The sequence below is a fragment of the Schistocerca cancellata genome, chromosome 6, assembly GCF_023864275.1.
Source record: "Schistocerca cancellata isolate TAMUIC-IGC-003103 chromosome 6, iqSchCanc2.1, whole genome shotgun sequence".
Classification (NCBI taxonomy): domain Eukaryota; kingdom Metazoa; phylum Arthropoda; class Insecta; order Orthoptera; family Acrididae; genus Schistocerca; species Schistocerca cancellata.
Genome location: NC_064631.1, coordinates 183,373,893 through 183,384,958, shown reverse-complemented (window position 1 = coordinate 183,384,958; position 11,066 = coordinate 183,373,893). Strand labels below are relative to the sequence as shown.

General features: G+C 47.4%; 1 pseudogene; it reads left to right on the top strand.

Annotated features, from left to right (window-relative positions):
* The first annotated feature begins 290 nt into the window (after positions 1-290).
* Positions 291-408, top strand: LOC126089499 (5S ribosomal RNA; annotated as a pseudogene).
* Positions 409-11,066: the final 10,658 nt, after the last annotated feature.

Sequence of the window (11,066 nt, the reverse complement as noted above, 5' to 3'; positions counted from 1 at the left end):
TCTTCGATATATAGCATTTGAATCCACCCGATTTTGACGATTAAGAGATGTCCACCGCCAAGTTAGAGACACCTGCTAATTATCTCGAAATCCCATCGCTTTCTGGCAGCACTGTTACATCACGATGACATACAGTATACATGGACCACACAAAGAAATACAGAAGCATGACACCTACAATTCATCTGTATCGAATGTCGACTATAAATGCAACCCTGTTCATGACCGAATCTCCTTCACTGCCTTGCTATGATTACCACCGTAGACATAAGACAGTGTAATGGTGTGTGGGCAACGGCCTTGCCGCAGTGGATACACCGGTTCCCGTCAGATCACCGAAGTTAAGCGCTGTCGGGCGTGGCCGGCACTTGGATGGGTGACCATCCGGGCCGCCATGTGCTGTTGCCATTTTTCATTTTTCGGGACGCACTCAGCCTCGTGATGCCAACTGAGGAGCTACTCGACCGAATAGTAGCGGCTCCGGTCAAAGAAAACCATCATAACGACCGGGAGAGTGGTGTGCTGACCACACGCCCCTCTTATCCGCATCCTCAACTGAGGATGACACGGCGGTCGGACGGTCCCGATGGGCCACGTGTGGCCTGATGACGGAGTGCAATGGTGTATGAGTCTTCGTTGACAGCACAGTCTCTCTCTCTCTCTCTCTCTCTCTCTCTCTCTCTCTTTCGCACCCCACAGAGTAACACCACGAAATATAAAAACTTTGCTAATATCACCTGGTAGAGAACTCAATAATATTTTATCATGTCTCTCTCTTCTGATCTATCAGAAGACAAATATCATCTGTGTGTTGACTTCGAAGATGTTGCATATACACGTATTGGTTCATTGGAACAAGTGGCCAAAGATCGAAGTCGCTCTATAAAGTTTCGTCGCCTGTACAGGAAGAAGACTATACCACAAAAACTATTAATAACAAGAAAGGATTCATGACGTGTTCTTTCCTAAGTATTTTGATATATTGTTTTAATGCTGTAACACATTCAAGCAGTGTATGACTACCGCTTTGTACCTGTCATATATTTCGTTTTTATTACATAATTTTCAGGTCTGTGTCAGGTGATAACCCGACATTAACATGTTTCCATCCACTCACTCTCATAGGAAAACTTTTGCCTTATATTTATTGCTTGCAATGAAATTGTATATAGCGAAGGACATTGAATATTTGCATGTCACCAATTGCTTGTGACACTTCATTGTAGACACGCAAGTTATGTATTGTCAGTTCATTTGCCATAATAAACGCCATTAATATGATTTGCTTGTATGTTGTCTACCTATCTGAGAAAACAGCTTCCTACGCGCCTTATATTACATGAAAAGGCAGGGTACCACATTGATAATGGGGATTCACAAACCAACCCCGCGCGTTGCAGTCACGGAATGTTCTGTTGGGTTTTACTGGTGCCTTAATTCTCTCCTGTCTTTACTTTGCAGGGATGTTTTCTTGCTTTCTGTCTCTTATCGTTTTTGATTAGCAGCTTTTTCAGGTGGGCTTTGTAATTTTTTTAACTTATTTTTCTAGCTTGCCTTGTCTGTTTCTTGTATTTGTCTCCTCCAAAATGATCACCTCACCAATTCCACCCGCTGCCCAGGCGCCACAGCCGTCAGTGTTAGTTGCAACACAGCTAATGCAGATGTTTCAGTTCCAGACTCAGCAAATATCTGCACTGTTCAGCACGGTGCAGCAGCTGCCGGTCAATGCTGCAAGCTCGACAGAACAAGCACCACCTACTACGGCTGCTATACAGCCTTTTCGCCAGTATCGTGAACAAGAAGAGGAATAGCTCGAATGGATACAACAGTTTGAAGCCCACATATCTGCTCACAACGTACCAGGTACTGTCAAAAGCCATTAATTTCTCAAAGGGGTAGGAAGTGCAGTGTTGCCCCTCATCTAAAAGTTATTCCCTGACGCCACTGTGAGTGAACATTCGAATGAACAGGTAGTAGATTCGCTAAATAACTACTATGATTAACAATTGAATGTGGTAGCAGCTAGGTATCAATCCTTTAATTGTAAAAAAAAAAAACGGTCAGAACTAACTTACCACGAGTGGGTATCAGATTTTCAGGGTACGGCGAGGAAATGCAAATTGAAATGTGCTTGCAGTGCTTTATATTCTGATGTTATGTTGCGTGATGCGATCGTATGCAGTGTAGCTGACGTCAAACTCAGAGAACAGATTTTCAAACAGTCCAATCCATCATTTACGCAGGTAGTGCAAATACTAGATCAGTACGATTCCGGTGCCCTGTTAGCTGATAAATTTGAGCAGACAGCTATTTGTCGGGTTGCGTCACTTGTCTCCGTTCGGCCCATTCGGTGGCGGTAGCTTGCACTCGGCACACAGAGTAAGCAACGCTCCACGTCGTGTAAGCAGCTCGCTAAACAGGAAAACAGAATTAAGTCTTGCTCAGTGTTACGCTTGTGACATGAAAGGACATGTACAATCTGTATGTCTGCGACAGAACAAACGTAAGTGTTCGTCCCACTCAACGAAAATATAGTCACACAGCTCATGTCATTATTGCAGTATACTCGAAGTCTGCAACAGGAATTCGCAATACTAATGATCATGCAGTTTCTTCAGTGATACAGCAATCAAACAAAGTTTTAGTTCAACTGCTTCTTTGTGGGAAGCATGAAACATTTCAGATTGACACAGGTGTCTCCGTCTCATTGCTAAATCGTCACGCATATGAACTGTTAGGCTCCCCACGCCTGTCCAAAACTAGCACGCAACTGACAGCTTATAATGGACAAGACATTCCTGTTCTCGGAAAATGTACTTTGCCTGTCATGTATCTCTCGCACACGCGAACAGCGAGCTTTACGGTGCAACAACCACTGATTGTGAGAACATACACTCCTGGAAATGGAAAAAAGAACACATTGACACCGGTGTGTCAGACACACCATACTTGCTCCGGACACTGCGAGAGGGCTGTACAAGCAATGATCACACGCACGGCACAGCGGACACACCAGGAACCGCGGTGTTGGCCGTCGAATGGCGCTAGCTGCGCAGCATTTGTGCACCGCCGCCGTCAGTGTCAGCCAGTTTGCCGTGGCATACGGAGCTCCATCGCAGTCTTTAACACTGGTAGCATGCCGCGACAGCGTGGACGTGCAGTTGACGGACTTTGAGCGAGGGCGTATAGTGGGCATGCGGGAGGCCGGGTGGACGTACCGCCGAATTGCTCAACACGTGGGGCGTGAGGTCTCCACAGTACATCGATGTTGTCGCCAGTGGTCGGCGGAAGGTGCACGTGCCCGTCGACCTGGGACCGGACCGCAGCGACCCACGGATGCACGCCAAGACCGTAGGATCCTACGCAGTGCCGTAGGGGACCGCACCGCCACTTCCCAGCAAATTAGGGACTCTGTTGCTCCTGGGGTATCGGCGAGGACCATTCGCAACCGTCTCCATGAAGCTGGGCTACGGTCCCGCACACCGTTAGGCCGTCTTCCGCTCACGCCCCAACATCGTGCAGCCCGCCTCCAGTGGTGTCGCGACAGGCGTGAATGGAGGGACGAATGGAGACGTGTCGTCTTCAGCGATGAGAGTCGCTTCTGCCTTGGTGCCAATGATGGTCGTATGCGTGTTTGGCGCCGTGCAGGTGAGCGCCACAATCAGGACTGCATACGACCGAGGCATACAGGGCCAACACCCGGCATCATGGTGTGGGGAGCGATCTCCTACACTGGCCATACACCACTGGTGATCGTCGAGGGGACACTGAATAGTGCACGGTACATCCAAACCGTCATCGAACCCATCGTTCTACCATTCCTAGACCGGCAAGGAAACTTGCTGTTCCAACAGGACAATGCACGGCCGCATATATCCCGTGCCACCCAACGTGCTCTAGAAGGTGTAAGTCAACTACCCTGGCCAGCAAGATCTCCGGATCTGTCCCCCATTGAGCATGTTTTGGGACTGGATGAAGCGTCGTCTCACGCGGTCTGCACGTCCAGCACGAACGCTGGTCCAACTGAGGCGCCAGGTGGAAATGGCATGGCAAGCCGTTCCACAGGACTACATCCAGCATCTCTACGATCGTCTCCATGGGAGAATAGCAGCCTGCATTGCTGCGAAAGGTGGATATACACTGTACTAGTACCGACATTGTGCATGCTCTGTTGCCTGTGTCTATGTGCCTGTGGTTCTGTCAGTGTGATCATGTGATGTATCTGACCCCAGGAATGTGTCAATAAAGTTTCCCCTTCCTGGGACAATGAATTCACGGCGTTCTTATTTCAATTTCCAGGAGTGTATTTGGTCTTAATTCATTTGATGTGTTTGGACAATGTGTTGTCAGTGTCTACTTAGTAACGGATCACACGCCATTGCAGTCCATGTTTCATCCAACGAAACCGGTTCTTGGCTGAACTACCCAAAAATTGCAAAGACGGGCTTTGTTGTTGTCTTATTACTAGTACGAGATTGTGTATCGTCCGACAGCTCAACTTGGTAATGCGGACGCACTTTCACGTTTTCCGATTGACCCTGAAACAGACTTTGACTCTTCTGCTCCATCTTGTTGTCTCATCGACGCTCATGATTCTTCGTTGCTTTAATCTTTTCGGCTGAACCATAGGAAAATTGCACAGGCCACGGAAGCTGATTATGATTTGAAACATTTTGGTAACATAGATTTGCAGATCTTGGCCTCGGGCATAGCGTAAAGCACTCTGTAGTGCGCCGATACTCTGCACGTCGGCATAGCCTCGCTGTACAGATATGTGTGATTCTCGCTCAAAAACACAGTGGACAGTCACGTGTGTTGACCCCTAAAACTTTGCAAAAATAAGTGTTGCAGTTACTTCGCCAAGGACACTGGCGGATTGTTCCTACGAAAGTCAGCACGACACCCAAATACAACAGATGACGTCACAGTGTCACGTATATGCGGAAAATCAGTCCGGTTATCCACAAAAATTCTCTGTTGGTCTAAGCCGCAATCACGGTGGCTACGTGTGCACATAGACTTTGCCGGACATTTTCGAACACTCGTTGGTTGATTGTGGTTAACTCATATAGCGGGTTTTCTTTTGCTGTGATAATTATTTCGACTACGTCACGTAGCACAATGTAGGTGTGGTCCTGTATTTTTTGCCTCGAAGGTTAAATGTAGTCATAGTGTCAGACAACGACCCTCGGTTCATGTCAAATGAATTTGAAACATTCTGTGAACGCAATGGCATACAGCATCTAACTAGTGCACCGTTCCATCCACAGTCAAACGGCGAAGCGGAACGTTATGTCATAACCTTCGAGCATCAGATGGCCAAACTTCGCTCGGCACATGCCAAGGATCTAGTACTGCAACTGTTTCTCGGCTCCTGTCTTTCACATTCACGAGATGGACCATCGCCATTGCTTCACGGCCGCCGCCATCGGACACTGAACCACCTACTCCACCCTCCACCCTCCAGCATCCGGTGCCAAAGGACGGCAGCCAAGGCCGCAAGTATCGCTTCACCCTGCATGAGATTGTCTTTTACAGGGTTATTAGCGGCAGCAGACGGTGGGCGCGCGGCAAGATCCTTTTGTCCTACACATGGAGCTGTACCCGCCCACACCACAGCAGCCATCGCCTTCCACATCTGGTACTTGGCGTCCAGAGGTTGATTCGTACCCTTCTGGTCGTTTTCCGAGAGATCTTTCCGCCAGAGCGAAGGCCGGATGTCGGGGTACGACCGGAAGCTCGACATCCCCTCCAGGCACAGCATCCGGTCGAGCGCAGTGTCCCCCCACCGGCCTCACCGGCCGTTGTCGTGCTCTTCCCTACACGGCGACGGACCGTCGCTTTGCTGGGGGAGGAATGTTCTGATGTAACATCAAGAGCGCCACATCGGCACATCGGCATGGAACGTAACGGCACAGAAGGCTGTGAGACGGCGTCAGCCAATAGTACGCTGGCTAGGACCGCACCGCGACATTAGCGGGCTCTACTCGAAGATAATACACTCCTGGAAATGGAAAAAAGAACACAATGACACCGGTGTGTCAGACCCACCATACTTGCTCCGGACACTGCGAGAGGGCTGTACAAGCAATGATCACACGCACGGCACAGCGGACACACCAGGAACCGCGGTGTTGGCCGTCGAATGGCGCTAGCTGCGCAGCATTTGTGCACCGCCGCCGTCAGTGTCAGCCAGTTTGCTGTGGCATACGGAGCTCCATCACAGTCTTTAACACTGGTAGCATGCCGCGACAGCGTGGACGTGAACCGTATGTGCAGTTGACGGACTTTGAGCGAGGGCGTATAGTGGGCATGCGGGAGGCCGGGTGGACGTACCGCCGAATTGCTCAACACGTGGGGCGTGAGGTCTCCACAGTACATCGATGTTGTCGCCAGTGGTCGGCGGAAGGTGCACGTGCCCATCGACCTGGGACCGGACCGCAGCGACGCACGGATGCACGCCAAGACCGTAGGATCCTACGCAGTGCCGTAGGGGACCGCACCGCCACTTCCCAGCAAATTAGGGACACTGTTGCTCCTGGGGTATCGGCGAGGACCATTCGCAACCGTCTCCATGAAGCTGGGCTACGGTCCCGCACACCGTTAGGCCGTCTTCCGCTCACGCCCCAACATCGTGCAGCCCGCCTCCAGTGGTGTCGCGACAGGCGTGAATGGAGGGACGAATGGAGACGTGTCGTCTTCAGCGATGAGAGTCGCTTCTGCCTTGGTGCCAATGATGGTCGTATGCGTGTTTGGCGCCGTGCAGGTGAGCGCCACAATCAGGACTGCATACGACCTAGGCACACAGGGCCAACACCCGGCATCATGGTGTGGGGAGCGATCTCCTACACTGGCCGTACACCACTGGTGATCGTCGAGGGGACACTGAATAGTGCACGGTACATCCAAACCGTCATCGAACCCATCGTTCTACCATTCCTAGACCGGCAAGGGGACTTGCTGTTCCAACAGGACAATGCACGTCCGCATGTATCCCGTGCCACCCAACGTGCTCTAGAAGGTGTAAGTCAACTACCCTGGCCAGCAAGATCTCCGGATTTGTCCCCGATTGAGCATGTTTGGGACTGGATGAAGCGTCGTCTCACGCGGTCTGCACGTCCAGCACGAACGCTGGTCCAACTGAGGCGCCAGGTGGAAATGGCATGGCAAGCCGTTCTACAGGACTACATCCAGCATCTCTACGATCGTCTCCATGGGAGAACAGCAGCCTGCATTGCTGCGAAAGGTGGATATACACTGTACTAGTGCCGACATTGTGCATGCTCTGTTGCCTGTGTCTATGTGCCTGTGGTTCTGTCAGTGTGATCATGTGATGTATCTGACCCCAGGAATGTGTCAATAAAGTTTCCCCTTCCTGGGACAATGAATTCACGGTGTTCTTATTTCAATTTCCAGGAGTGTATAAGCGCCGCTCCAGCCAAGCCTCGGCCGCAGTAGAAGAGCCGCACTAGAAGACGAGCCGTCATCTTAACTTTTTAGATGAGGCTTGTGCCTTATATTAATTGCTTGCAGGGAAATTGTATATAGCGAAAGACATTGATTATTTGCATGTCGCCAATTGCTTGTGACACTTCATTGTAGGCATGCATGTTAAGTATTGCCAATTCAATTACTGTAATAAACCCCATTAGTATGATTTGCTTTTATGTTGTCTAGCTGTCCGAGAAAACAGCTTCCTAGGCACTCTATGTTACACGAGTGGGGAGGAATCCACAGCTCCCACAACACACAGGGTGGTAGAAATAGAAAACAGAGACGTTGTTTCTTATTAATAAAATGTGGAAGACATCGAAACATACAGAAACTCAAATAGATTTTGGTATTGTGGAGCATTTCCAAAGAGGTGTCAAAAGGTGATGACCGGTACATTTAATCTCATCTTCTACAGTGACATGGTAGCAGATGACTCAGTGTTCCGTTGTGAAGAGATAAGGAGCACTGATTCCTCATATTGCAGCCATGTGCATGTGTTAGTGCCGGTCAAGGTGTAGCTGCTACCAAGACTCTATCTCCAAGAAGTAGTGTCAGTCAATCATTACATAATAATCAACAGCGTCCTAGTAAATAGATGAGATGGACAACACAGCATCAATTTGGGACGATGTACTACATACATCAAAAAAAAGTTTCGTATCACCCCAGTTCTCAGAACTCCTGAAGATAGACGTTGAGTGTGGATATTGTATAGCAGACACAGTCCCTTTGACTGTTCAGAGATGTCATTAAACCCGCCCAAAGATGTAAACAACTATGCATGAGCAGCGAATATTAGACAGAGGGTGTCCGACAGACGATTAGTTCCGGTCATTCCACCAGGAAGGAGGTACACGGATCGTGTTGTCTGTAGTTCAACCACGCCTGAACGATCAATACCGCGTTTCGCTCGGGTCCACATTGTTACTTTGTGGCAGGAAGGGCGACTCTCAGCAAGAGATGAGTCCAGGTGCCTTGGAGTGAACGAAAGCGATGTTGTTCGGACATGGAGGAGATACACAGAGATAGGAACGGTAGATGAAATGCCTCGCTCAGGCCGCCCAAGGGCTACTACTGCAGTGGATGACCACTACCTCCAAGAAACCCTGACAGCAACGCCACGAAGTTGAATAATGCTTTTCGTACAGCCACAGGACGTCGTGTTACGACTCAAACTGTGCGCAATAGGCTGCATGATGCGTAACTTCACTCCCGACGTCCATGGCGAGGTCCATCTTTGCAATCATGACACCATGCAGCTCGGTACAGATGGGCCCAACAACATGCCAATGGACCACTCAGGATTGGCATCACGTTCCCTTCACCGATGAGTGTCACATTTGCCTTTAACCAGACAATCGTTTGAGACTTGTTTGGAGGCAACCCGGTCAGGCTGAACTACTTATACACAAGGCGGAGTAAGGTGGAAGTACGCTGCTGTTTTGGGATGGCGTTATGTGGGCCGACGTACGCCGCTGGTGGTAATGGAAGATGCCGTAAGGATTGAACGACACGTGAATCCCATCCTCCAACCGATAGTGCAACAATATCGGCAGCATATTGGCGAGGCATTCGTGTATATGGACGACAATTCGCGTCCCCATCGTGCACATCTTATGAATGACTTCCTTCAGGATAACGACATCGCTCGACTAGAATGGCCATTATGTTCTCTAGACATGAACGCTATCGAAAATGCCTAGGATTGATTGGAAAGGGCTGTTTATGGACGACATGACTCACCGACCATTCTAAGTGATCTACGCCGAATAGCCGTTGGGGAGTGGGAATATCTCGACCAACAGTGCTTTGGTGAACTTGTGGATAGTATACCATGACGAATACAGGCATGCATCAATGCAAGAGGATGTTTTACTGTGTATTAGAGGCATCGGTATGTGCAGAAATTTGGACTACCACCTCTGAAGGTCTCGCTGTATGGTGGTGCAACATGCAATGTGTGGTTTTCATGAGTAATAAAAATGGCAGATATGATGTTTATTTGATCTCTATTCCAATTTTCTGTACAGGATCCGAAACTCTCGGAACCAAAGTGATGCAAAACTTTTTTCTATGTGCGTATAATAAGCGCCACAATTGGTAGTGCAATCGGTTTTTGCAATTTTATCACTTTTCCCGTAATTTCAAAGCCAAATAGTGACATGGCTGCACGCTTCCTAGGTTCTGTATCATCGCTGAGCCACCCTCCCACAACTTTTTCCTAGAACCGTACAATACATTGCGAATGTAGATAGATGACTATGCAGTACGACAATCCATGGTTAATTGTCGCACATATACACCAGAGTATACCAGACAGCTTCCTATACCGAAGCAGGTAGGTTATTTATTATTTCTAGCACTTTGATCATAAAACATGCTGGTAGATTAAAACTGTGTGCCGGACCGAGTTTTAATCTGCCAGGAACTTACATATCAGCACACACTCCGCTGCAGAGTGAAAATCTCATTCTGGAAACTTTGATCATAGTGCAGAATGTATGATTAAGATTGGCCATCTTTCCCCTATAGACCCAGCACCCAGCATTGTGCTACTACTAATGATGTAACTTTCTGAAACCATCTGAAGATCAACCTGAAAAAGTTCGAAAACCTGTTCATGGAATAAAACATAATTAGTCAAAAAACTGACTGGTTGCAGTTTTGTATAACCTATTTACATTTAATATACAGTCACTGTTCTAAAATATCCGTAATAGATAAGCATAATCTGTTGCTACGACGCCAGGTACTTACAACAATGCGCGAATTTCGGCAATGTAAACTTAAAATACGGAAAACCATTCTTCCAATAAGATTTAACGAAAAGTGTCTCTCAAAAAACATGACTCCTAATTATATCATAATAAAAATAATGAGTCAAAGAATGTCAGCCAAGATAGCAAAAGCACGACGTGAAATTATTTGCTTAAAAACTGAGATCTTCTCCATTCAAAGTTGTACAATATGCACTTAGAACTTAGCCATAAACTTGTTGCTCATGTATTCATGGACTTTCTAGACTATGTCAATGTATATGTCCATTAGGAACGTATTATCATTTCGTATTGACACGAGAAAAAGATAAATGCTCTAATTTCAAAGGATGCAGTAAAGTCCCCCCAATATTTCTCAAACAGAACATAAGTTTTTTGATAAAGTGATAAATACTACAGAAATATGCTTCAGTAGTAATGAATTAAAGCTGTTAAACAAAGGCCATAAGTACAACAAAACCCCTCACTAAATAAAAGCAAAATTAAAAACTTAATAGTTAGCACAAAAATTGCATGCACAGCAGCTAAACTAAAACACAATGAACAAACTGCTATAGCCCATAAGGCAAACAACGTCATTATGAGAAGCAATCACCAGAACAAAATATACAATAAGATGAATACTAAAACAATGACATTATGTGACATCATAAACAAGAAACTTTCAACTGAAAATGCCCTTGTTGTCAGAGAAGACAAAGGAAACACAGCTGTTGTCGTGTGTCAATCAGACTATATTAGCAAAACTTGTGAATTCTTTAGAAAGAATAACATAAAGGAAACAACACATGACCC